A 27,377-nucleotide genomic window follows, 5' to 3' on the forward strand; every position below is an offset into this window, starting at 1 on the left:
ATGCAGTCACCAGGAAGCAGCCTAATCACCGCGAGGAAACGATAAGGTTGGTGCTAAACGGTTGCAGCAGGAAGCCGGGCGGAGGTGACCACTGCGTTCAAACACGCAAACCTGCCAAGATTCAATCTCCCCTTGTTTTTCCTCACGAATGGCCTTCTCAAGATCAGAAAAAGGCCTTGGAGAGTCACTGACGAGGAGCTTGGGGCTGCATTTAGGAAGGAAGCGAGAGTACGGTACGATGGGCAGACAGAGGTTATTACTTCTGTGTAAAACTGCGGTGCTGTGTGATGGAGGAGGGCTTTGCTCAAAACAACTGAGCTCAGCAAACGCTCACTGGATTAAACAGAGGAGTGACACATTTCTACAGCCTCAAATGCCACTTTTGAATCTTCTTTCTCTTGATGAGGACAACCGCTCCTCTGCAGATGTGCATGACTTTAAAGTGAGACATATTAAGGGAAATTCCTATTGTGTGTGATGTGCCTGTTGATGGTAGTTACAAATGAAATGTGTAGAAAGAAACAGCAGGCTGTATTTGACAGACAGAGATCCTGTCCGTGACGTGATGAAGCACAGAAAGGTGCCAAAGGTGAAAAGTTCAAAACTTGCTCCTCAAACACTTTTTTTTTTCATCCGCATGTTTCCCTGATTACAGTGACTCGTGGATGTTATTTCTCGCAGAGTGAGCACAGACTGAGAAACTGCAGTGCACCGTCTGACAGATCGCTGATAGTGAATCACAAAGACAAAGGCAGGTTTGTACAAACAATACAGAGAGGCACGAGTGTCTGAGCTGGGTTTCAGACCTCTGAATCACCAACCATATCTCTGTTTTTTAGAGCAACAGAAATAATCTTAAACTTGTAGGGTCATACTATAATTAAATATAATAATCTGGTACTTTAACATCAATGTCAAAGTACAAACATTATGCTAACTTTCTGCACTCACTAAATGGATCTGTCACTCGTAATTGATTAGAGCAAATTAACCCCAATCTTCAAAAGACACCAGCTAACAAGAAAACTGAAATCATCATTTCAGTAAAACCCCTCCAAAATGACCGAAAATTTGTTTAAAGAAAGGAAGAAGCAACGTCTCAAAGCAGCATCACCTCCATAGATGTGCAACACAGCACTGGAGTTTAACACCTCCAAGGTACAAACAACTGAGAAAGTGTAACAGGGCTGAAAAACCGCATACCTGCACAGTAAATCTCCCCTCTGTAAATAACATTTAGAAAAAAAGTCAGAGCCTGTGTGCAGCAAATAAAGCAGCACAAACATGTTTGGGGGAATAATCTGACTGCCACGGCGGCTGCATTACACCTTTCATCTTCACGTTAGAGAGAGTGGATTTGGCTTTCCATCACGAGGACAACACAAACTAACGCGGCGAGAATGGAGCAAGGGTTTGATCTTCCCCGTGGAGAGAAGCCGCATCCGAGCAGTTAGCAAAATGAATTGAATCAGTGGGATTAACGGCACCTGTAAAGACCTGTCAGGTAGATTTACAGGCCCCGCTGATAAGCCGGCGGCGAGGGATAAATACGCTCGGTGTCCCGTTGGCTGCCAGCCAGTCAAAGAAAAGCGTCCACCCCTCCCACCTCCTCTCTCCTGGTCTGTCTTTGGTTTCCCCCTGAGCTGCCGACACCTCCACCTTTGATAAGGTAATAACATCAGTCCTGACTCCGGCTGCAGAGGTGAAAGCTGACTGCAGGATGGTGGAGACACGCTTTCAGGGTGATGAATGCAGTCAAAAACAGACGGACTGTGTGTGTTGATGCCTGTTTGGATATCAAAGGTGAAAAAACCCTTGCTGTCAGGGGGGAACCAGCTATCAGGGAAGTGTCAGCTTCTCTGAGGCATAAAAAGTTGCTTGTGAATTACAATTCTGCACTTTTGAGTTTTTCCACTGCTGTCTTTTAAAAGGTTTTCTGCGGCAAGATGTTTTTGAAACAGACTGAGGAGCATTTAGTCGTTGTTATTTTGCTCAGTGTGTTCTTTGCTTTTACGTGCATATTGTTTGTACATGTGTGTCAGGTCACATCTTCCCAGGAAGGGAACAAAGCAAAAAAAACCCGATCTCATACGTCTTCTGTGCAAACAGCTTATTACAACCCACGGTTACGTTACAGTTAAACCACCTCTAGTGGTCGAACGAATAACGACAATCTGGTGTACGAGAGAAGTGACGCAGTTCAGACGACATCTATATAATGAAAAGTTGTACTTGTTCAGCGGAGGAGTTTGGTGGATGGCGCAAAGGAGTTCGCTTCCTGTTCATAATCAAGTCAAGTTTTTTTAAACACGTTTATTGTTGCCATGACGATGAAGGTTGCAGAACTTTAGGGAACGGCAACATTAACGCACAACACGGTTCAAGTCATCATTTCCACCCAAACCATTATCTTTACCTAACCAAGAAACCTAACCAGGGAGCAAATTTAGAAAAATATGGATCATATTTTAGGATCAAAACAAATAACCCAATGGTCTTATGGGCTGGAGGACTTGTTGGTTCCAGACAAAGAGGCGTGCAGATTGCTGTCTCTGAAACCGGGTGTTTCAGTGCATTAGACAGCTTTAAATCAGTCGATTATTTCGATCAACATTTGGGCAATATTTAAAAAATAACTGCAGCACATTTCAACCCTCCCAACATAAAACTATTCCCTTCTGAATCTATCATGTTCCAAATGTTTGGAACGGACCTACCTCTGCATAAAATATGAAACACGGCGCTGCAAGTGCATGACATTTAGGAGTTACTTTAACTTTTCATAGATGAACACCAGCTCTGTGAAAAGACAACTCCCGAGTCACTCAACAGTCACTGTGAGGTCATGTGAATCAGTGACATGCTGCAGAGAAACTTTGCACCGAGGAACTCAGGGGTGTTTCTCTTCCCAGCTCTCCATCATCATGAGAAAGTGGTGAAACGTACACTTCAGAGGGGAAAGAAAGTCGGCAGCTTTAAACCTAGTATTTTATGACTGAAATGAAAATTTTTAGCATTTGTTGTTTTTCTCTTTGTTTGAGATGAGATGGGGGAATTATACAATTATAAAACAACAACAACAACAACAGACAATTCTGATTTGTAAAAAAAGGAGGTTACACATTTCCATAGATCATCCTAAACAAACACGACAGTAGAAGTTTCTCTGCTCTGACTATCAGACTATTTGACTCAGAGCAGCCTGTTTGTGAGCTCGTTTCACACGTGGAGGAGTACATCCTCCCAAAGCTGAAATCAAACCTTCACCTCCTCTCACAGCTGGACCTGTTCTTGTGTGGCCGACCTCGCTGCCTCCACCTCACAGACCGTATTTCCTCACAACAACTCGAGAGATACGACTGGATGAAAACTTATTAAGGTTGTTTTATGCATCACGGCAGCACATCACCTCTGAGCTGACTTTAATTGAAAACATCAGCTCACTACATTTACAAGAGGACTGTAAAAAGCTCTCCTGGCTGAGACTTAATGCAGCACAGGAGGACGGCACATCCTGCCTGTTTGTTTAAGTGTGTGAAAGGAGTTTATGACAGTCAGTCCACTTACTGCATGTGAAGCCTCCTGCAGGAGGGACTGATGCGACAGGCTGCATCCATCCAGGGCGACCTGGGACGGAGTCCAGTGTCGGCATGTAGGCCACGTCCCTGGTGAACATGCTCTCATGGTGAGGTAATCCATGATGTCACTGCTGTGAGCTGCAGGTGGAGAACGGACAGGGGACCAAAAAGAGCATGAGTCGTTTTTTTTTTTTTTTGCTTTGCACATGTTTACTCTCAAACTAAAGCAAGGAGAGCAACAGTTAAAAAAAAAAAAAAAAAGAGTTTTATTGCTGTCAGGATCGCTGAAGGTTTACATGGTTGTTGGGCGTCTTTTTTGGTTGGAAAAATCCCAACTCATCGCTGCTGGCCAGAACTTAATGTTTGGTTTTCACAGGGATATTAAAGCGAAGGTGATGTCTCATCTCATCTCTGATTTATTTCCACTTTATTGATGGAGACAGTTCATTGAAACTTCTAATGTTAGAGTAACTACGAAACTATTTGTTAGGGGAAACCGGAATGCAGCCAACAGTGAATTTCCCATTTCAATTCCCCTTGGGGATCAATAAAGAAATCTTTTCATCTTGACTTTTACTCTGGTTAACACCCATTTCAGGTTTAACAAGAAACTGAAGTGAAACGTGTTTTATTAATTAGTGAAAGGCCAGACATGTTGAGGACCACTTTATTTCTTTAGCTCTTTTAGACCAAGAAACCGGCAAACAGCTCCTTAAATAATTTCAAACACCAGTTTCAGTTCAAACAGTCTTATATTATTTCTTACATTTTTACTTTTCAGCTTGAGAAGCACCATAGTTTCCCAATAATGCTGTGTCCAGTGGAATCCTCCCCAAATAATTACAAAATGGAATACAACTTGAATTTTCATGAGCATGTGGTATGTCAAGTAAATTACACCACCATGCAGACAATCCAGTGGTTAGGATTTCATTGAATGCAGCATGACGAGTACCTGTGTTCATTTCAAACAGCAAGCAAAGCTTAATATCCCAAAGCCTCAGCGGACCACTGCGTGGATACAGGGGTAATTCCACCAGAGCATCGTTGGCATGGCTGCATTCTTCTCAGAGCTATACAGTTTAATGTTTACCCATATTCCCCACTGGTCTGGAATACTATATATCTGCGAGAGGTAATGTTTTTCAAAGCCATGACCAAATGTGTTTGGATTGGCTGCAGAAAGCTACTCTAGATTTAACACAGGCTATACGGGCTGATAGCTTGTCCAAAAAATATATATTCCATGAGCAAAATGCCTCCCAATAAAGGAATACATTTAATGAATATTTACATAAGGTTGGATACATGTCAAACTAAAGGGAACTCACAGAGTTGGGACACAGATCACTCACTAAGCTCCATGTAGAGGAGCTGTATTATGTTATGGAGCCACATCTGAACAACTAAGCGTGAAGAAAAAAAAAGAAAAAAAAAAAAGGCATGGGCAGATTTGAATCCTTTACTTAAGCAGGTACTTCCATCGAGCATTATTACCACAGGGCCTGGCAGCTAAATATCTAAACACAGACATGATTAAAGGAGAAAAAAAGAAGGATTTTATGGCTTCACTACACAAATTGAAGAAAGTATCAGGCTGGTAGATCAATAACAATGAATGACTGATTACTTAACCAGATTTCTACACTGAATTGTGTCTCGAGACATTTCAGAAAATCACTTGCTCTAAAAATGCAAAGCCAGTTTTAGTACAATGAGCTGCTACTTTACTGCTGTGCATCTGCTGTAATCAGCTAGCAAAAGCAAAGCATCAACATCAGGCTCCCACAACTCAATGAACACAAAAGGCTGACTGTGACACAAGACGCTGCAGATAATTTACTTTAAATATATAAAAACACAAATTCAGGCACTCACCTGTGTAGATGCAATACCACAGATACAATTTTAAGCTATTAAAAAAAGTCTTGCAGTCATTTAAAGTCAAGCAGCATCAATATTTTTTTCTTTTATAAAACAGGAAGAAATGCACCAGACTGTACGCTCTTTTAACGGCAGGTGTCTCCAATTGAATAATTGGCACTACAGGTGGATGATAACGAGCGTCAGCCGAAGGTGCCTGCACTCCACACACAAATCAGAAACAAACAGACAAGAGTGACCAAAATAGGTAGTTATATAAGCATAAGCATTTTATGCACAACTTGTTCAATGTCGAGATATGATATCTAATTTAAAGACTTCAGTGGCTGAAGACTGTGGCTTCATGATCACTGCTATAAAAACACAGCTGCACTTGACTGTTCTAATCTGTATCAATCTAGGCCACTAAATGCATTTAGTCTGGATTTTAGGGCCGAGGACAGTTGCCAACTTTGCCGGCTTCATCACAACCGGCAATCTACGCTGAGAGCTGAGCGATCATACTTTTGCTAACAAGACGGGAAGCTTTGAAATGCAGATGGTGAGGCCTATCGACTGTCACCTGTATGAAGCACTTTAACTCCTGTCGCTGAAATGAGCCTTTTCAAGAGGCACATTGTGATGTGTATCAGCCGACAAGCGGATTGCTGACGATTGCTCTATTCTGGCTGTCAGCTAGTGAAAACAAGGTATTCATCCTTTGTCAGAGCGACATCTCCTCTCTCATCTCCCCAATGAGACCCCCCCCCCCCTGTCCCCCGTCCCCCGTCCCCACCCACTCCTCCCTTCTCCATCGTTACCAGCCCACCCTCTTAACCTCTTGTCTTGATTCGGAATTACTGTTCAGAGACACGGTGTGCTGCTGCAGCCTGCGAGTATTACTGCCAATGAGGAGAGGTCATTGCCACACACATTGTCACATTATACACCCCCCAAAAATTGGAGGATTTCAGTTCCCATCCCACTAAATGCTTGATGGGAAATACCCAACAATGTTTAAAATGTCAGGCAAAGACTTAAAGGACAACAGAACAACATTTTAAATCACTAATACAAGCAAATTGTAAGGGTTGAATGCCACAAACATATTCCACCTTTATTGTATTGAATTAATGGCAGAAATGTTCCCATTATAAACTCAAAAGCCAATAAAAAAAATTACCGGTATGATTAAATACAACAAGAACGAAAAGCTGCTATGTCTGATTTGAGTGAATTAGCCCTTAAAACAAAGGTTTTCATTCCCACTAACAGCTGCTTTAAAAAAAAAAAAAAATGTTTGTTGGATTTATGTTGACATTTTGACATTGTGAAACCCTGATTGAGAAAACAAAAATACTGAAGGGAAGTTGATGTTTCCAGTTTAAAGCACCTGAGACCTAATTCTGGACTAAATTAGATGTATGTTGTTTGGCGACACAGCTGCTAAAGTTCGAGGTGTGACTTTGATAGAATGTAAGACGTGCATCAGCCTTAATATCACTCTGTCCTGAATAAATGCACACACTTATAGTTTCTATAGTACCTCATTTATTCCCTGACACTACACTGTGCCCATGTTGTGCATCTCTGCTTTATTTTCTCCCCTTTTCTCCCATAATTCAAAGTGAAATACTTCCAGCCATTTGACAATTAGGCGCTCTCTTCCCACCGCATAGCATCCCACTGGATGGCCCTCATTATCACGAGCCCTTGCCTTTTAGATAACTTATAATGAGGCCGAAAATGTTTCACATTTTGCTTTTTCTCCTACACCGTCGGTTCAAAGAGACCTACTTCAACCTAATTAGGAGTTCCAACCGCTACAGTCAAATGCTTTTCTTGTTTCTTATGGGGTTAACAGCGGTGAGATGTAGATTTCCATGAGACGGGGTCTTAAGCCATTATGTCGAATCGGTGACAGATATCACTGATGTCCAAGTCCTACAGTAATGGTGTACAGCTCTCAGAAGTGCGCGGGGAGAAGTTACCGCGCTGATGCTGAGGATGTTGTTTGTCAGATAATGTGGAGCATTTTGCTTTTTATCCCCCAGATCAACTTACATCTGCAGATCTGGGACTCTAAATGAAAATGGCAACAAGAAAAACACAAGAAAACCTGGTCTCCTCCTTTGGTGTGTTTGGGATGAACAGATGAGCCCCTCATGGCCCTGAATAATTCACCAAGGACCACAGATCCACGCTGTGTCCACTTAATAGACTTCCCATTTGTTTCGAGCACCTGGTCAGAAATCTTGGACGTGTACACACTCCCTCTTGGAGTCTCTCAAATGCGGAGCAGAAAATGGGAAGCATGTGGTAATTCCCACTTTTCCAGACATCTGCATGTTAAATTCACTGTTCATGCGTTTATCTGGGGCTCCCGCAAAGTGAATTAGTTAAATGTGAAACAGTAAAACAAAGCTTAATTCTAATTATGAGAAACCAACAGTAGGAACTAAAAGAGCATTAGTAACTGCATCCGTCCATGTCTTCCTTTATATCCTCGGATTACTGTAGCTCATTCTCTTTGTTTATTACAATGATTAAACGAGTAAAGCTCACAAAACACTGTATAGCTCTCTTTAAGGTGTCTTTTCACTGAATGCAAAGTAAATGTAGTCAGGCCAAAGAAGCTAACGGGTTAGATATAGATGGCACAAATTAAGTCAAAGAGAGAAAGAGGTTGGAAATGTTACAAGCTAAAAAAAAAACCTGTGCTGAATGACTGCACTTGATTAGTGTACAAACACAACTGCTGGCCTGAAACAAATGTGTTCTGAAGGCTGATTCACGCATGTGAAGGTACAAATGATGTGTAGAGGTGTTGTCCAGTTTGTTTTATGCTTGTAGAGATTCTGACTTTAACTTTTGACTATCTCAGATTAGGTACTCTGTAGACAATCGATCAACACTCTTCTGGGTGAAGATCTGTATTTGTGTGTGTTAGAGCTGTAGAAAAGTTAGTGAGCTGCAGTTCATGTAAATGTTCTGTTGGTGCACTGACGAACTGCAAAAGGCCACAATTGAGTTCCAAATTTTGCTTCATGTGCTGTCTTGCACCAAAAAAGGAGCTCAGAGTCTCACAGTCAGGTTAGAAGGAGATTTTGTGTAGAAATGAACTGAACTTGGAGCTGAAAGATAAAACTCTGCTGCATGTTGGTTTAATGTCAGTCTGAACCTTTTCCAAACACACTGTGTCCAGCTCTCGGGACCCTTCGGATCAGCCGGCTGTCCTTTCACATAATTACAGCGGTGAACTCGACCCTTCGACCCCTCTTGACCCTCAACATTTTAGCTTTCCACTTGAGTAAGTTGTAGGTGTGTTTACTGGGCACCAGCTTGTTCCTGTTAATAATATGAGCACTGAACCTTGGACCTCACCTGACTGTAGGATCTGGGACAATAGCCAGCTTGAGTGTGTCTCAGTGTGTGTGTGTGTTTCCTTTCCCATAATCTTGTTCCCCTCGCGAGCCACAGAGCCTATAAAGCTGTCAGTGAACATGTAGGACACGTCACCTTTGCCGGGGTTTCTCACACACACACACACATGCAGAGCCGCCGCATTATCACGCATACGCTGAGCAAGCCACTGTTACACATGCAGAAAGGTATGCACATGAGAACACATAAGAAAAACAAAAGACACTCATTTGACGCCGAGAAAAAACACACACACACACACACACACACACACACACACACACACACACACACACACACACACTGCTACACAGAGTTGGATTCACACGGCAGAAAGGTCCAGATAAACACACAGTATTAACCTCTGCAGATTACTGTGCTTGCCTGTAATATGTTAAATTGGAAGCTTGACAGTTTAAAGAGTCATTCAGTGTATCAAGAATCACGAGTGTTTACACACGGCATGTATTGGATGTTATGTCATGGAGTAAACACCCGGACAGATGAATCAATGATGAACCTGATTTTCTTTTCCTTCCTGCAAATCTACCGACTCTGCAGCTGCAGACATTTTTTTTTCTTTCACTGAAAGCACAGATATTGTGCACCTCTTACACATTAACAGACACCTTGGTGTCTCGCCCATCTCCTTGCTCGACTGATGGGTTTTCCGTTTATTTCTATTGTACATATAAAACGGGAAAAGGTTTAGGTGTTCTGTGTGTGCTGTATGTGCATAATGCACATGCATGAATATCCATTTAAATCCACGTGTGGCTGTGTGTATGTGGTACGACTGCGTGCGTGCGCGCGCGCGCGCGTGTGTGTGTGTGTGTGTGTGTGTGTGTGTTGTGAAGGCCCTGTCTGTATGTGGGGGGTCAGCCAGCTCCTGGTCTGACAGGAGGATTATGGAAAACAGATGACTTACGCTTCTAATTTGTGGCCTTAAATTGCAAACAGAGTCTGTCCAGGAGAGTTATAAACGCTGCAAGAAAGGTGTGTGTGGTTCTCAGTGAGTGTGTGTGTGTGGTTCTCAGTGAGTGTGTGTGTGTGTGGGCGCGCTAAGGGCAGGCAGGTTATGCCACACACACACTAGCACACTAGCACTAGCTATATCAGTATATATTAGCTGCAGGTTCCCCCAAACACAGATTGACAGATTATATGTTTCATTTTACATTTCGGGCGTTCACTTAAAGTTTTCACACGCAGTAATGAAACAGCAGGAGGATGAATATTAACAACTCAACTGTCAACACATAGAGTAAAAAGGTTAAAAACTTAAGTCCTCTGGCAGTAGATGCCCCTAAAATTTCTCTGGCCTATAGAACTCGATTCAAACTGTTTGATCTGATTAATTTCTGACATTGAATTAAATTTATACCAACCTATAATTGTCACTACAGATTACGGTTTTGGAGCAACAGAGCCAAAGCAAATTCAGGAAAATCTTTATTCCTAAAAAACTTGCAAGTAAAGAACATTTCTTTCTGTATTTAGTCATACTTTTTGTAATGTAAGAGATAAATGCTCTATAACATAACTCAGAATTCAGATATGTGTAATGATAATAAATAAATCTATGTACAATGTGTGGTCAGATGTCCATCTCATGCAGGAAGGTCAAAAATCCAACCGTGACAAAGCTCTGTTCCTGCAACACATTTTGCGTGAAGGTAAACAGCTGAGCCAGCAGCACATAAACCGGCACCTGTTAGTGATTAACCTTTTCAGCTAAGGTAGACAGAGAAGCACGCGGCTCCTGTAGCGAGGAGGAATGCAGCGCCGGGACATCGGAGACACACCAGAGACTCCCGACCAATGGGAGCTCGGGGAGAGGAAATACCCACGAGACAGCTGGGGAGGTTTCACCTGGCACCTGTTGAGCGACCGGAGGACTCGTCAGAGAGACGCTCCGGCTGCTGGTCTGAGCTGCGAGTGCGGCTGTTTTATGGGCAAATCTGGTGTGAATCATCATCATATGAGTCTCTAGGGATTTCTGCTTCTCTTTTTTTCTTATTGATAAAGTTTTACTGCACCTGCTTAACATAGAAGTAGCATCTATGATTTGAGCTTCTGCTCAAGGCAGGAATTTAAACAAGTGCATTAAAATATGTGAATAATTCAACATACACTATGATTTCAGATCTAGAGTTACCTTATTAGAGGGCAAAAAGGAGATTATTTGAATGGAAACTAAACTTATCTTTAAAGTATTGAATAATAAACACTAAATTAAACCATTACTGTGATATCATCATTTTAAAACTGAGCAGACATCTCCTGAAATATTAGCAGGAGGAAAAGAGTGTGTGTTTGACAGCAGTCATCTTGTCAGATGTATATGTGTGTGTTTGGCTGCTTATGGGTTGGGGTTCTCAGGTCACTGACACTGTCTGGACAGATTTGACACTCATATTCATCTCATATTCCAAACAGCATGCCATCACACTGACATCATACGTGACAATAGATATATTTTCCTCCTCGTTTACAGAACTAACTGCGCTCCACCACAGCTGAGCTATTGTTATTTATAGTGCGCTTGACTGTATGTTTTATGTATGACTTGAGTTATATTTTGCACAACAAAAGAAAAGTAATGCACAGGGCTGAAAAGGTGGTTGACAGTCTCGAGTGTGCTTCAGGGTGTGGAGAGGGATAAAAGCAAAGATTTATCAGTGGACAAAATCAATTTAAAAGCTATAAATGAAGTTGGCAATGCAAAAAAATATCAGAGGAAAACTCAGACAGATTTAACAGGTTTACATATCAGGAATACGACTAAGGTAGTGAAAAGGGTGGTATCATGTGTTCTGTCTCTGGAGAAGATTTTCAAAGTCTCATCTCGAGATTACAGATATTTAACAGCAAGATTTTGAGTATTATAAAGTGAGGGCCTGGAGTTAGCAACATAAGAGGGTCGACCTAAAAGATATTCTGTTTTTGTACACTGGCTGCATTTACATGTGCACAATACTTCAATGCGTCCTGACGTTTTAAAACTGCTCCATTGCAAGTAACATTCTAGGATTATCAATTTCACTCCTATAAACTATTAGTTGAAATTCTTATGAAATCTGCAGCGCTTTCAATTGTTTTTGAGGTGAGAGCAATGCTATTGAAACCCAGATAAAACAGAATAATGGCACCATGATGGCTGACAAAGTCCCAGTCGTCCAAAAGGAAAACTATGATGTGGTTCGTTAGAAGTTAAAATGTAATCCAAACCAACTGCAGCAAAGAAGTTGAGGGATTACGGGTGGAAGGAGACTGAAGCAGAAAGCCAAGGAGAACAAAGTCAGCCATTTCTTTATGTGGGTTTAATTTGAGTTCCACCTCTTCTGCCAAAATCTTGAACCTACACGGCTTTTATTTACAACTCGTGGTTGCCTTGTTATTGGACAGTGTGAAACTAAACTCAAATTAAATTTTCCACTCTGGTTTGGACCAAAGAAAACAAACTGTAGGTGTGATTGTAGCTTTGCTTAAGATAAGAGTAAAATGCCAGTGGAATAATCAAAGTTTTTCATGGGCCATTTCCTTAATCATGTTACTGCTGTATTGCCTGTGTGCATCTAAATGTAGCCAGTTTAGACTCAGCTGTAAACATGGGAAAATTCTTTAGTCTGGAAATAAAGCCAACCTAACACGTAAAAGATCTTAATCTCAACCTGTTTGGTGTGAAACGAGTGACTTATATTGTAATGAAAAAAGTGTTATCGTGAAGTTTAAAACAGAAAATGAATAAAGGAAAAGCAACTGTGAGGAGACGAAAGAACGAGCGAACACGCACGCATGCACACACACACACACACACACACACACACACACGGGGAAAATGCAATTTCCCAGAGTGTTATACTTTATAAAGCCAGTGTTAGTGGAGCTCCTTTTACAGTGTTTGCAGCCTTTCCTGGAAAAGCATCCAAACATGGTGAAAGATACGGAACCTTTTTCCCATGGTGTATACAGTATATCATAGCACAGAACAAAAAAAAAAAAAAGCCATTAATGTCTGGGTAAATAAAAGACCACGTCCAAGTTTTTGTGTCTTATTTATGCTGAGCTACTCACTGAAAACAGAGGCGATATATTTCACGCAGCCACATACAATATAAAGCAGAACAAAGGTCACCGTCATCGGTCTCTGGAATGCAACACATTACGGTGAAAGATCTTTTCATTCAAACGTAAATTGATTGCTCGGGCTGCAAAGGTCCCGACCGTAAATAGATTCGGATGTGGACGGCAGAAAGGAAACAAACTTGATGTCCAGGCTCATTTCGAGTGGTGACAAGTGACAAGATGGCAGCAGCCTATCGGGCAAAGGAGGAGACGGACAAGCCGGCCACACACAGAGCAAAGCCTCATCCTACACAGGTACAGATGTTCAGCAACAAAAAACATTCACCTGTAGAACTTCTATTTGATTCACTCCCCTGAAGCAGCTTCAGGGCTTGCTCAAGAGCACCTCAGGTAATGAAGGAGCAGAAGCTCTATGAATGTCACCACTAAAACTCTCCTGCAGGTCACCAGCCTGCTTCTCTAACCTTTAGGTCATGGCCGCCCAACTATTCCTGTGTTCAGCTTCAGATTTACATCATGTAAACTGAATATCTTTGGGTATTGGATTGTTGATTAGAAAAAACAGGCAAAATCTGATGATACTGTATAACAGGTGCACATCAGGTGTATTTAAAAGGGAATTTGCACTTATAAAATACTACAGAGAAAAAGCAATGAGATCCTTGCTTCAAACACAAAAACATTAACAAAAAAAAAAAAAAGATCACTTTCTTAGTGAATAAAAAAGTGGAAAAAAAATTCCAAACTACTGTTTGCATGTGTATTATGTATCATCTGCTGCATGTGAGGCCCTGCGGTAAAAAGGATTCACTTATCTAACCACATTTCCACTCCAGTGTCACTACAACAAATTCCTGCAAAACAAAAACGGCAGCAGTCCACACTGTACTTGAAACTGGGAAAGAAGAACTGGGGAGGGAAGGGGGGGAGGTGGGCGCTGAAGCCTGGATTGCTGGCTTGGCATGGCAGTCCATTTAGCAGCCCATGCAAAGTGTTTACAATAAGTCTGTCTGTGGCTTCATTGTCTCGTAAATGAGGACAGCGAATCACCTGGCGAGGGGGAAAAAGGTCCCGAAGTGGAAAGGCTTTTGTTTGGCGGATGACAAACCTTTCTCCGTCGCCTTCCCAGGGAAGAAAGGTATTTTTTCTTCTTTTTTGTTGTTAAACCCACAGTCATTAGTCGGCTACAGTGAGGGGAGATGAAGAGGGAGGAGGAAAAAAAAAAACGTGAGGCCCTTTGCGGGACCTGAACCTTTTCAAATGCGAGTGCGCCTTTTGTTTTTGCAACCCTGTCAAGAACGGTCACCTAATTAGACCTGATATCTCTGGCCAAAGAGAACCCGTTTGTTAATGGCTCTTTACGGAATTTTCTTAATGAGTTTAGATGGCCATTGTGTGGCAGGGAGCTCCTCTAAGACAAGAGCATTTTCAAGCAAACACACACACACACTCATGGACACACACACACAACAAAAAAGAAGTGAAATGAGGGCGAAGATTGAGCAATGGGAGAAGTGAGCTGACATGACTGTGGGCTAAATAGGCAAGGTGTAGTGAGAGCTGCGAGCATTATGGGTGAAATCAAGGCAGGGTCATTAAGGCGGAACAAAAGCGAGGGAGAGCGTACCCAGGGGCCTGGTTCCTATCTGGCTGCGCATTGTGTCAGGCCTTGACGGCGTTAGACATTTTCAGACGGGAGCAGCACACAACACCTTGATCACATCTAGTTGCTGACACCATTTTCTTCAGCAAACTCCAGCGGGTTCTTTTGGAAGGGGATCGTTTTTTTTTTTTTATTATTATTATTATTTTTTTGTCTCCTTCTCTCCTCTTACACCCAACCTCACCACCAACCCCCTCGTTCTCTCTCTTTTTTTTTTTTTTTTTTGCTTTTGTTCATGTCTCAAGGCTGCAGCCTCCCTTTCTTCTCAGCTCTGTGGAGAGGGAACAAGCTTGTTAGCTGGCATGGATATTTTGACTGGAGATACACTTTGGCCACTTGCCTATGGAAACAGTGTCAAAGCACAACCTGGCTTAATTGTCACATCGGCAGTCCTGGGAGAGGTCTTTGGTGAGGTCCAGGCCTAATAAATATCAAAAGGTCCTCTCATCTCTCTCTGCTCTTTCTCTACTCACCCCCCTCACACACACACCCCTTCTTTTTTACCAGTGAGGGAAAACTTGTAAATTAATCTTAGTGTCAAAACAAGACTTTCTCTTCTTGCCTCAGAATCTCTAGTTATTTTTCTGTTTTTGTCCCAGAAGTTTTCATCAAAGGGTAGCGCTGTCTGAGACCTAGCGTAAGACCATCCGTGCAATTTATAGATTTGATGTTTATAGAGGCTTGCAGTTCCTCAGTTGATTTAATGAGAGTCTAAAGCTTCAGCAAAATACACAGCAGAAAACAGAAAAAAAATATATATCAACAACAAACAGAAGCTGTTCAGGAGTAGAACATTTACAGCAGTTGGGAAAGTGGAAGGGGACGGCATTCGTGGAACTCCAATTTGATGTAACTCGAGGTTTTCCAAATGGGTCACCACACTGTTGCAGAGCGAGACGGTGCCATGAAGTATTGATTCTTGATTAGGCACAAGATGTGCTGTGTAACACTTCAGCAAACACTGTGCACATTCAAAGAATTTTTCTGTGCCTATATTTAGTAAAAACATCTGATGTAACTTTTCCAATTTCCTTTGATGTTGAAAGGTTGGACATGAAGTCAGATTTTGATCCTTCATTATTCAACATTCAGCTTCAACTGCTGTTGAAAGTAAACATTTTATAGCTGCAGAATGATGAAGCTAAACCTCGACACAGTAATGATGCGACGGGCGTATGAATGAAAATGTTTAACAATAAACACATACATGCAGTACATCACTTATCTGGCAGAAAAGAGCCACAGGACACAGAACAAACTTGGATGTGCGGTTGGTTGTGTTTCCATAGTGCAGTACAATCGTATTCATTGTTTACTTTATTAATCCCCATATGTAAATTGATCATCTGTACCCATCCCATGCACACACATGCAGCGCCAGGGACCAACTATCATCAAATAAAAAAAATAAAATATACATATAAAAAAGATAACTTTCATTTCTAGCAGACTATTGGACACAGAATGTCACAGAGGCAACTCATTCAGAGACCAGCTGCTAGTGTCGCAACAAAGCTGAAGAAAATCAAACTGCTTCATTTCATGTCACTAAAAGTCCTTCACTGCACTTTGCATTTATTTATTTTCTGCAACTGGATCTATGCCTGACAGACACAAATTATAAAGTTATTACTGACATTTTTTGAACTTGCAGGATAAATGTTTGTGGGTAAAGTGAATGAGAAACATTTGTCCTTCTCCTTTACAAACAAAGATGCCTGTCAGCAAGGCTCTGTACCCCGACTGCTCCAGTGAAGCTGCTCAGTGACTCAGATCACATTTGGTCATAAGGGGCAACGTACAAGTGTGAATATGTAAAACTGTGCTCATGGGATGAGGGTGTTCCTGCCGAAGAGAGCACTGCTCTCAGTGAAACGTCTATGTCTTTAATGCATCTTATAGAGGAGGGTGAATTGTAATTGACAGCTAGAAAAATATTTTGAGTGCATTACAGAGAAGTAAAAACTATGAGACAGAGGTTTACATTCAGCCTTCAGACGGGACGCACATTCAGGAAATATATTTGCAGTCTGTGATAAAATGCCTTTCCATCATTGCCACTTTGGGGATGGATGATGTCATATGTGTCCGAGATACAAAGGGGATTTATTTCCAATGATTTATAAACCATAGCTCCATATCTGCTCTCAATCATATCGCCATCAGTTTGCCTTCAAGAAGAATTTCATCCGAGAGTTTTGGAGGCTTTTTCAACAAATAAATGATGTGCTCAGGGATATTGTCTATAGTTGTGTATTGGTTTGAAAATAGTGCAATGTTGATGACATCTGCTCTGGCTATCAGAACAGAATTGGCTATTGGCAGTTTTCAGTGTATCCGTCCAAGCATCATGTGCTCCCACTGCTCTGTATATGTTGTCAGTTTGTTTTCCCCACTGCCTTCAAGACAAATTCCTGTGCATTTATGCTACATGGTGCATTAAGTGATTTTGGGTCTGATTATAAAGGGACAATTCACCCAGTTTTTCTTTCTTTCTTTTTTTCTTTTGCAAACACACTGCTTCAGGGTCGAAGTGTCTCGTTCAGCCACGACTGATGCAGTCAGACAGTCACGGCCGCCTCGTAAAAATTGGGGAGTTTAGGCTTTTATCTTTCCCCGTCCATTTTAATAAGCACACTTTGTGACAGCTTAGGTTTCCACGGCATCTTAGGTGATACACAACTGAGGCGGAGACTTCCAATTAAAGAGGGAGGGAGAAATGAAGAGTGACATAGAGGAAGGTGATGAGAGATAAAACACGCAGAGGAACACGGCGGGTAAAAGAGAAAAAAGGTTTAGATCTGCTCTGCCTTTTTTTTTATAACCCCACTCTTGTCTGTGCCCCTGCCTTCGTTAACTGAGTTAGGCCTGTTACATTAGCCGCTGGAATGCTTTATGTACTTGTACCAATTCAATTATTTGTTTCTGCGACTCAGCCGTGGCAGGAAGTGAGGAGAGAGGCACTCACATAAATTCTAGCTGTTAATTTCCAAGTAATGCAGTGGCCGTGATCATTTAAGACAAGACAATTGATACCACTGTCAGGAAAGAGACATCTCTAAAGGATGCTTTTTTCTGTTGTTTTTCTGTCTTGGCTTGCAGAGCATCACGGTGACACACGGTTCAGATGAACGTCCCGGAAGCCCTTTGATTAATGTAATACAATAAGAGAAATGGGAGGCTAAAATGCCCGCGCACGTCTCCTTTCTGAATATTTGACTCAACAAATGAAATTCTCTCTGTCTGTCTCCTCCTGCCCCTCTGTCGAGGACCTCTCAATCGTTTTCTTTGTCATCAATCAATAGACATGACAGTGACAAACACTCTTGAGGTCCCCGTCTCCCTCTTTTTTCCTGCTTTATTGCTTTATGGCTCCTCATTGTCAGGCTTGCCGACACATGTATTTCCATGTCATCTTTTGGAGGTGTCAAAAAGATGACAGAGGCGAACGCGGGGGACGGAGGGGGGTCAAGAGCAGGAAGCAAAGCCAGTTCATTTATGTCAGTCTTAAATGGAGACGGTGATCATAAATTCATACGTTAACATACACGGAGCCGCAGGTCACTCAGCTCTGCAGCATAACGCTTTCAATTAAGTATACCTACTCTGATTGTATTGACAGCTTTTTAAAATGTATATCCTGCACATCAGAACCACTTTGCTATTTACTGAGGACTATAAAGGGAGAGGAATTTGTCCTGGTGGTGAAGGCCTGCTTTTTTACAGCTTGTACTGCAGTTTTACTAATAAATGTGGAACCTACAAGGACCTTTCAGTGAATTAAAATGTCAAAAGTTAGAAAAAGGAGTTCTCCTTAAATCTATTCCAACATGGTTATATGAACCAAACTAAATAAAGGTTAACTAATTAGTTGATCAACAGAAAATTAACTGTTTTGATAACCAACAGTTGTTTTGAGTCATTTTGTTTGTAAAAATTCACAGCTTCCTAACTGTGAATACTTTGTGATTCCTTTAGTCCGACACAATAATAAACTGAATATGCTTAGGGTGTAGACTGTGTTTTGGTTGCTCCTTTGGCTTTGGGAAACTCTGGTTGACATTCTGTACTGTTTCCTGACATTGTTAACCGAACAGCACGTAGACTAATTGAGAAATTAATGAAAATAATCGTTTGCTGCAGCATTAAAACTAATATATGATGAAAATTGAAAAAAAATATATATATATTACATCAAACTATCTTTCTGTAGCTTTGATGAGAGGAGGACGACATTGACAGGAGAATATATTCACACTAAACAGAACAGGGATTTTAGGAAACAGGACTTATATAATGTCACGCACAACTAAAACTTTCCAGTATCTTACTCTGGTATCTTGATATTGTATAATGTGTCTGAGAAATCATTCACCACTACTGCTCATTACTTAAAAACAAAGATGTGGTCTTTGTCCTGCACTTTAACCAGCTGCACGGCTGCAGAGAAGAACTGACGCTGAACTGAAACCCGAGGGCAACAGGAATACATTTCCAGACATCAGGCCACTTTTTCTGGCTCACAGTCGATCTTGTGACAATGATATGAAGCACATTTGGATGTAAAAGCATCATATCATACATTCAAGTCTCTTTCATCTTATTCATGGTCAGTGCAGTACCTCCAGGCTATGTACAGTATGGCACCTCAAATTAGAGCGCTGGTGCTCTGGATTCAAAAGAGCTTTTCTTGTCTGCTGTGCTTGATTGGACTGTCCTTGATCAAAGTGATAATGAATAAAAGTGCTTAAATCAAGTGGTGTTTGCCTTTAGCACTGCAAATGGCAAGCTTATCTCTGAAAGGCTGCTTTCTCTGCTGTAAAGAAGAGAAGAAATCAGGTCTAAGAAGCCTTGAAAGGTACAAGTGAAGAAAAGGAAACAAGAATGCAAAATACCCAGCAACAAGTACTGCAGTCTAATACTATAACCTGCTCTTAAAACTCTATTTTTATGGCAGCTATAATGTTTTTGTTCAATCTGTTTCAGAGAGGCATTAACTTACAGGTGTTATGCTTGCTCAGTTGGCATACAGTGTATTTGTACCATCAACTCCAGCCGGTAAACAAACTGGTCTTTTGTAGAGCAGTTTTACTGAGAGAGGAGGTTAAATAAAAGTAGATGACGCAACACAGCTAACGAGCCACAACAGCATCCAACATTTTGGACTCTCTGGTTCCTCAATGGTCTGCTTTGTGACAAAGCTGACTGAAAAAATTGCGCAAATGTACTTCAGTCCCACGAGCAGATCCATAAGTTGCGGAGAATCCACTGGAACAAATTGATTTCACTGTTTTTAAAAGCAGCTGTGCGCAGAACTTTAACAGGAACAAAGTGACATAACAATTCAAACATGTAAACCTACAATAACGCTGAAAAACAAACACAAATAACAACAGTGCTTCCTAACCTTCAAATCACCCAATCATCTCTGAGATTCATCTCACCTTTTTAGCGAGTAAAGTCAAAACCAAGAACATTACCCACAATCTAATAAATACATTCTCCAAGTGATGCTTTTATACATTACTTTATAAACCTCACCAAATATTGATTTATTTTAGGAGATGGACTGCTGTCACATGCTGTGTATTTGAAGTCTTTACTTCTGCAGAAAACAAAGTCAGAGCTTTTGACACCCGACTTCTCTTCAAACGTGTTTTGTTAATCATCACATATTACCTGTTAGTGACAGGAACACCAGTCACCTTTTTCAGCGTGAGGCCAGGTGGAACACACCTGTTTATGGAATACAGGCTGTATAAAGGCTAGAGGAGATGTCTCCTGCATGTCAGGGAAAAGTTAATTATTGGTGCACTCTTTATTGATGAACAAAAATCGCAGGTGTGTTAGTTAAATTGTACACCGCTTTGACAGACAAAGGTCCAGGGTTCCTCTACAGATTAGCTATTTTGAGAAAAATGAACAAGGGGACCATCAGCTTTCCACCTTTTAAAAAAATGACTATGTGGCCCAGCCAGTGACAAGAGTTTTTATTTATTTGTTAAAATCTAGATTGTTATTTAATTAGTGTCAGGTTACTTGTGGCTACTTGGTTGTTGTGGATTTCCTGGTCAATTAGGGATATGTAGTAAGTGCCAGCCACCAGCTGCTGTGCTTCTTTATTCAGGGGACCACAAATGCTGAATTTAACTTTTCATATTTATATCATTTGGCTGTTACATTCATACATTTGTCTTCCATCTTTGCTGATATGTCACCACTGAAATTGCTTACGTTTCTGAAGCTAAATCTCACTTGTGATTGCACAGAAAGGGCTATACTTATTGATAATTGGTTAAAATATACTGATACATTTGATTTGCTACTGACTCAGCAAAACTATTTCTTCTCACTTATTTATAGTCCTCCAAAAAAGTCAGTAAAGCAGAAGAGGTATACTATAATATACATTATTTAGGAAATACAGATGCAGTCTAAAGATGTGCAGCCACAAAGTATGAGCCACACTGAACATGAATAAGCTGCAAACACGTATTTAAGATGCTTTCACAACATAAAATATCAGAATAACAACAGTGGACGCTCAACTTCTGAAACAACGGATATGTGATCGAGCCATGGTGCAACCTGAGAGCTATGCAGCCATGTACAGTAATTCAATTCAATGCAAAATAAGCAGCGAAAGCTGTAAAATTTTCAAGCCATTGACAATCTGATACAAATGAACAGCAAATATGTGGATATATCATCATCATCAACAGAAGCTTGAATGTTAATAACTTCTTTTTATATGTAGATTTATGTCCACAAATTAAAAAAAATGATCCTAGGTTTCCTCTGCTGCTCCTGTTTCCTGCTGTAATATACATCACTAATATACATGAGGTACATTTGTTGTGCTTGTAGATTAAAGTAATCCTAATTCTTCTCAAAACAAAAAAGAAATCATATTTTCGCTGCATTTGCTCACCATCAATTAAATGAAAAAAAGACATCCTGATACACTCCTTCACCATCCTCGACACCTTTGCTTAATCCACTTACAATATTTGAGCTGCTATGCAAACAAATTGATATCATCAATTGTGATGTTGGCAAATACCACAGCCAATCTGCTCATGAATGTTTATCTCCTCTAACACTCACCCACCTGCTAAGAGGTGCCACGCTTTAATGAAATTGTTTGGACTACCGGCGCTCGTTGCTAAGGAACTGTGTTTCTCCTGGTTTTTTGCCTGCAGATTTCTGTCATCAAATAATGATTAGAGATGAGCACACCTCAAGGTGCTCAAGCCAGTGAAGGGTGTATTCAGAGCTAGATTGGCAAACAGCTTCAGGGTGAGAAGAGACACTGAAAAATGAGCCTTTGTATGTGAAGCCTTTGCTGGCATCAACTCCATTTGTGGCCCTTTCAGAGGAAACACCGATGGCTTCACAACTTAACGCGATTGGAGACGCCTCGATGTTTACATTTTAAAGGTAGGATGACCAGAAATTCGGCGGTCTGTGGAATTACACGGCAGAGTATTCTGCCTCTCTGTACCTCTGACAAGGTGTCGGTATAAACCTGTTTCCACAACAACACCTCTTCCCAGCGATTAGGGATTGTCACAGTCAACTTTCGATGTTGCTCCTTTCATCCCCGTTTGATGTCTGATTTCTCTCCCTTTCATATTTTTCAAAATCCACATCAGCACACGTATTCTCTCAGACATAGGTGACATGAAAAGAGTCTAAGATCAGGTGTTTCATGAATATGTTTACACGTAGTAGCTTCTCACTGAGAAATTACTCCTCACTTTTCCGCTGCAGACATCTGGAGGGTTGATGTTTGACTTGATTTGTGCTACTTCACGCTACACACAGACACTTATTTCGTGTTTTAGGAGGATGTGTGTGCGCAGACCTCAGTGCTTCTCTCTTTAACCTTTTTGTGGCGAGGACTTGTCTTCCACAGTCATACAGATTTCTACTCAGTACCACCACAACATCTGAATAACAACATGATCTCACATGAGCAGTTTTAACAAATTGCACCTGCAACAGCGGAGTGTCCATTTCGTCTATTCGTGCTAAAGTCTCTTCGGTCAGCATGTGTACGGAGCATCAAACTGGCCCTGTTACAAGCTTCCTTGGTCCTTTTGTTTCATGTTCTACAGCTTCATCCACTTTGCCAAACACATCCCTCCTCCTCAGGAAGATCTGAACTGGCAGTAAGTCAAAAGCTCCTCCACCCTCTATAGTGCCACCGCCTCCTCCTGCACTCTCTTTACCCTCACTTGGTGACTGTAGGTGAGCATCTGGACAATGGCATACGGTTACCAGAGTCTCTCCACAGGCCCTCTGTGTGGTATTCAATCAGGCTGAGGCAGGGGGGCCTCTAGATTGTATAGATCCAGAGGGCCGATCCATAGGGGTGCTCAGCCTCGGCAACTTCCGTCCCTCAAACCCCCTCCCTTCAAGGTAGCGCTATTGCTCCATTCACCACATGCTTAGATCAATTGTATCCCTGTTAATGGAAAATAATTGAAGTTCTCCTGAACCTGCTGCTGCTGCATGGCTTCGTCCAAAGAGACGACCTGTGAAGGATGTTTTTAATTCAGAACCCTGTGCTAACAGGGGGAGCTGGGCCTAAATTGACATCTCTGTTCTCTGATGAGTAAAGACGTTTTTTGGATTTTTTTCTGCGGTGAGGCTAGGAGGCATCCTCGTGATAATTACTAATGCTGCGGAACAGAGGGAGAAAGAAAGCTTTCTATAGAAGCTCTCTACAGAAAGAAAGAAAAAAAATGTGGCAGTGAAATGCAGACACATCAAGAGTCACGCCAAAATGGTTCCCCTTCCATGCATTAATGGCCATATCAATTGAATAGCATCTAAAGTGCTTTGAAAGGAGGTCTATGTGAGATCCACACACACACACACACACACACACACACACACACACACACACACACACACACACACACACACACGGCTCATACAGAGAGTCAGCACATCTTGTGATCTCCATCTCTAATGTAAACTTGGTGAGTGTGGAGGGAGGGTAAAGATGTTAACTGTGAAAAATAAATGTCATCATTGGCCTCTCCTTCAAGATGGTTTCCTCAGATAAAAATTCTATGGTCGAACTTGGCAACTCGAATCAATCGGCGCAATTAGGGCCCGCGGGCCATTACACTGTGCACACATCTTCCCATTCGTTACACTGAATGCTCTCCACTCTCATTGTGCACGGCCGGGCGTTTGTGTGGTGGCTCAATAGAGAGAGTGGAAGAAGAGTCTTAAGAGACTCTCTTTGTGATCAGGGTTAATACAGCTCAAGGTAAACGAACGAGTACAGCAGAGGGTCTCAACCTGGGGGCTGGGATCCTGAACGCAGGTCACAACATGTGTTGGTTCTTTTAGAGGCTGTATGTGCTGTGATACAAATACTACATGTGTGATATAGTTAGTTTGAACAGTAATTCCAAAATCATCTGCATGCTTCAGGTCACAATACAGGTCAACACACCACAAACATATTCCTAAAACTTCACGTGTAAAATCAGAGAAGTTTACCTTTCATGGAATAGAAAAGAGGAAAACTGTTAATTCAGAACTTTTGTTTTGAAAAGACTTATCTCAGTAATTTTCTAATTTCACTTCCTTAAAAACTGTGATAAGCTCTCACTGTGTGATGTGATTAACCTGTACCTTCCCTGCAGAGGTTGTGACATGTAAATTTCCTCCCAGTCAGGGTTCCTGCTCGGTGGAGTGTAATCAAAATCCCGTCACAACATGCCAGGGCTCCAGTCTTTGAAAGGGCCCTCTGAGCTTGTCTCTAACAGGCTTCTTTGGCACCGTCCGGTCTTCTCCAGACTTGAGACGCCCTCACCTAAATCAGCGGACTGCCTGTATCCGATTAGTGTTAATTGCAAGCTTTGTGAGCGAGCCAGGCTCGCCGTGGATCCGCACCAGCGTTTTCTATTTTAATTTTATTTAATTTTTATTCAATCGGGAAGGTCAATTATACGAGCAGAAATTCTGATTAGCAGCGATGGTCTGGCAGCTCATCTGAACCGGCGGGTTGATGTAAGCGGCACCATGTCGAGATTGCCTGGTGTTACCTCATCCGCCGTGCACCATGCCTACGTTCAGATCAGAACTAGGTATGGAGGAAGGAGCGCACGGAGGATGCATGAAGGGACCTCTGGGAATGATGAAACAGACCTCTCACGTAGTGAAGGGGCGAGCTTCTCTGCTGAGTGTAAACCAGGCAATCAAAACGTTTCTTCCTTTTTTCCAACCCTTCGACTGGCTGGAATCATTTCAGTGTGATACAACCTGTCCAGTAATAGCTGTTTAAAAGGTGGTAACTACTCTCTTATAGTTAGTTTATATAATATAGTTATATTAGAAAACATGCAAATGTAGGTATTAGACTGCTGTGTATGGGGGAGCGACGGATACGGTTGATTTTCATTGGTGGTGAATATATATAGATATTTAAAATTTTAAAGCAGAGAACTTCAAAGGCATCGAGTCATTCACCGATATATTTCGACTTCTGGCAGGAAAGCTTCTGAAAGGGCAATTAAATGGGCAAAAGTATGTGGACAATGGTTGTTTACATACTGCACAAGTGTTCATTTATTTGGGGGCTTTTAAAACTTAAAACTTAATAGGTAAAACTCTGTCCTGTTTAAACACCACTATTTTACTATTTAGAAATGTAACGTAGGAGAGGATTAATGTCTATTCATAATAGTCAGTATTGGTGTCACCTTCGTAGGTATGTATTGTTGAGTGATGATTGTGTGCCTTACATCCTCTTTGGGAAAATGCGAGGTGATATTATTCATCTGTGTCAATTATATCATTTGTGTAATTATAGCAGCGTGTGAGTGGTGAAATCCCAGCAAGCAGCTGACAAGATGGAAACGCATCAGGAAATGACAAGCTGCAAACTGAAATTTCACATTTTTATATGGTAAAGAGAAGTGTTTTATTTTTGGCATCAGAGAGGGATTTACGTCACAGATGATGCAGGTACATCTGAACATTAGTTTGTGGCACAAATATTAAACTGTTGAAGCACTCTGATAAGGTAAGGAGCTCTGATGTTTAATTGTGAATGTGCCTGCACGGGTACAGTGAATGTGGGACGTGCGTGGTCCAGGTGAGGCCTTGCCGACGGGCAGGTGAGGGGTTACGAGGCCCGGCTCTGTCAAAAGGCTAATAATTAATGATCAAATGTTAGCGGCGGTGGCGGTGCTGCCGGGCTCCACTGATGCCATTAATTCAGCTCAGTGGAGCTCAGGCCTTTTGCTCGGGACCTGCTGCAGCTGTCACCGTGCTCGCTTAATTATCCCCTCACCCCCCGTCTCCCCCCCCTCCCCTCACCCATCCAGCCCGCGGCCACCATGGGACTGTCGGCCCCACCCCCACCTCACCCTTCCACCCCTCTTTCCGTCCTTTCCTGGGGTCTGCAACGGTGCTCAGGGCAGAAAACAAAGAGGTTAAAGTGGGTGAGTGAGTTTAGTCTTCGTCTCTGTCTCCATGTTCACTATTACTCACAGTGTTGAGACATGATATCTGAGCTCATGTTTATTTGCCATATAGGGGTGAGCAAGGTCCACACTGATGTTATAGTATCCTGTGCAAAGTGAGGATGCTCTCATACACAAATAATGCCACGAAGAGTTTGTATTCGTCGGTTGACATGATAGAAAGAACAGCAAATTAATATCAGGTGTGTGTTTGCTATAATATTTGATTTACTGTGTCTATGTACAGATCTACAGGAGAACCGAAACGGACCGTGTACACAGGAAATCCTCATGGATCAAATAAAAATAAAACAAGATGTATGCAGTATAAAAGTAAAGGAGACTGTGGATGTGTAACATCAGCCTACCTGCCCCTCGGCTAGCACACACTTCCATGTAATATTTACTAGCGTCAGATATCCTAACCTGTCTGCTCTGAAAGGGAAGTTAAGTTTACCTGCTTGTCTCAGCACAGGAGACATTCAAGGAGTAGCTCTCACACTAACCAATAACCTTTAATATTTCATCTGGCCTGGGTGATATGTTTAGAGACCTCTCTGCACTTCCAAGTTGTTCTGAAGCCGGTGAGAGGCAGAGAGAGAAGAGGATGGAGTATATATCCACTCTCACTTTGCTGAAGGATTATTTCCGTACCTGTTCAAACATGCTCGGTTGAATTATTTATCCTGCTGAGCCCTCGCACTGTGCACTTGTACTGCAAGAATAAAACATCTCACCCATGCTTTTACCTCTCCACGGTGAAAATGTACCTTAGGACACATAGGGCGGACAAAAAGGGGACACATGAGAGCCGGGATTTGTACCTCGGAGAGAGGAGAAAACAACGTTGCAGACAGCAAAACAACTACAACATTCGCTGGTTAACCTGAGTTCTGAGCCATGGGGTTCGTATTGCCTCTGAATTATAGATGAACTCTCAAAGTGGATCACTAGAAGGTCTACATGTTGCGCTTTCCTTCCAAAGTAGTTGCATACCTTCTCATCTGATAGAGGCATCAGGGTGGAGAGTTCCAGGTGAATCCTGAAGAGGACGGATTTGTTGCTTCCTACGATTCTGGTCCTCTTTTACAAACATAAAAGTTACTTTTACTTTCATAACTTAAGTGTTAGTGACCGTAGCTTTTGAGACATTTGAGGGATACAGTCGTGTGAAGTCTCTGACTACACATTGCACTCTATGGGGTGTGATTTTTGTTACTATTGTTACTACCCCCATTATGACGTTTCAGATCTGTACGTTATGATGTG

This window comes from Embiotoca jacksoni, unplaced genomic scaffold (assembly GCF_022577435.1).
Source record: "Embiotoca jacksoni isolate LCO1_2020_lvr unplaced genomic scaffold, fEmbJac1.0.p SCAF_30, whole genome shotgun sequence".
Lineage (NCBI taxonomy): Eukaryota > Metazoa > Chordata > Actinopteri > Embiotocidae > Embiotoca > Embiotoca jacksoni.